Consider the following 1,725-nt stretch of genomic DNA (forward strand, 5'->3'; position numbering starts at 1 on the left):
CCCAAATTATACTAAACTCAATCATGGCAACGAAATTTGTCACATTCCTAGCTTATATATTAGTTGTTTCAAAGTCCTGTTGTCATACATATAGTGGCGCTCTTCTCTTCTTTCGTGGACATCATTTGTCTGTCACATCGTCATGTGTTTTTTTTTAAACTTAGACTTGTATGATTTGATGGAGAAAACCGTTGTCTTTCGAAACGTAGGTTTTTAATATTGTTTCTTGTTAGCATTAGTGTGCTTACTTTTATAAATAATAATAATCTAACAATAACTCATGGCTATTCAACGTTTTTTAATGGGACGGGATGTTAATGTTTACAGAATATATTAAACCTTATGAAACGATATTAACACAATCGTAGTAATTCTTTATTTCTAAAAGTTTGTCGATCTAATGGATCTTAATGGAATTTGAAACTCAAGATTAAAAATGAATAGTGTTGAAATTTTACAACAAAATAGTAATTGGATATTATGTATTTTATTTCTGAACATCAGTAATTTGAACTTCTGTAGAAAGTTTTTTTTTAAATTTTATACTTGGTCATAACACAATCTTTTCTACAGAAAATTTATTTTTATTTTGTTAAAATGTGACGTACTAACATCAAGTTAAAAGCTTCAGGAACATAAAAGTTACCACTACAAGTTAAAGGAGGAATAGTGATAAACACGGACAGACAGACATTTGAGTTAGGAGTTTCTATTAGCAGTAGAAATGCAAAAGAAACAGATAGGAATGAAAGTGTAGACGGGAACAGACATATAATCTGTACATATCAAGATTTGTTAAATTACCACAAAACATAAGTCGCAAAATCAAACCATTTAGGAAATTATTTACAACAACAAAGAAAAATAATTGACGAGAAGAAACCAAACTTCTAGGCTAGAAAGGATAGATAATATACCACGGAATAATCTATTTCTATAAAGTAATACATTTGAATCCAATCTGGAAACAACTGGCTCTTGTTGACATATGCTTTATATGTTAAAATAGTTCACCTTTAACTACATCACGCTAGGGACGTCGTTAAATAATTTACAGATGTTTAACTAAGAACATAACTCTGAAGTTGGGTATTCCAAGCTAAATCTCTATCGAGTTTTTTATGACGATGCATGGTGCTTCACTAACAGTCAGAGCCAATTACAAGGTTACAGCAGAACGTCATCGTGACGTAACAGACGGTTTTACCAATCATTTCAATATTTCAGAACGCAAAGACTTCAGAAATGTAACCACATATAAGGGGGCGGTCAAAGTATTTAAATGTATCTCTACAAAAGCTTAATAGTTCCCTTGTCTTCAAGTAATCTGTCGTAGAGAAGACACCAAGAAACAGGTAGGTGTTGTCAACTATAACAGTTCTAGTCTCTCTAGTTAGTGTTACTTTTCAATGTTGTTTCTTGAAACAACATGATAAAGTCTAACGTTCTTCTCTTTAAAATATCTTCCGATTTTTTCATTATGAATAAAATGTTCTGGATATGTTAAACGTTCTTAGTTTTTATTGCAACTAAAATATTACAAACGCAAGGTTTCTGTTTGTTTTGTAAGTTACAAACACAGTAGTTACTTCTATATACAAATGACGCAATGTTAATTGGTTCTGTTTTTATCATAACTAAAATGTTTTGTCAGTTTCTAATATTACTGTATCTAAAAGGTTTCTGTTTGTTTTGTAAGTTACAAACACAGTAGTTACTTCTATA

General features: G+C 30.6%; 1 long non-coding RNA gene across 1 annotated transcript in view; it reads left to right on the top strand.

Moving 5' to 3' along the window:
• The first annotated feature begins 1,250 nt into the window (after positions 1–1,250).
• The window catches only part of LOC106459637, a 29,435-nt gene continuing 28,960 nt past the window's right edge, over positions 1,251–1,725 (top strand). The window contains exon 1 of the long non-coding RNA XR_002610605.1: positions 1,251–1,355. This is a non-coding gene — a long non-coding RNA (uncharacterized LOC106459637). The remainder of the gene's footprint in view (positions 1,356–1,725) is intronic.

Source organism: Limulus polyphemus, unplaced genomic scaffold (assembly GCF_000517525.1).
Source record: "Limulus polyphemus unplaced genomic scaffold, Limulus_polyphemus-2.1.2 Scaffold641, whole genome shotgun sequence".
NCBI lineage: Eukaryota > Metazoa > Arthropoda > Merostomata > Xiphosura > Limulidae > Limulus > Limulus polyphemus.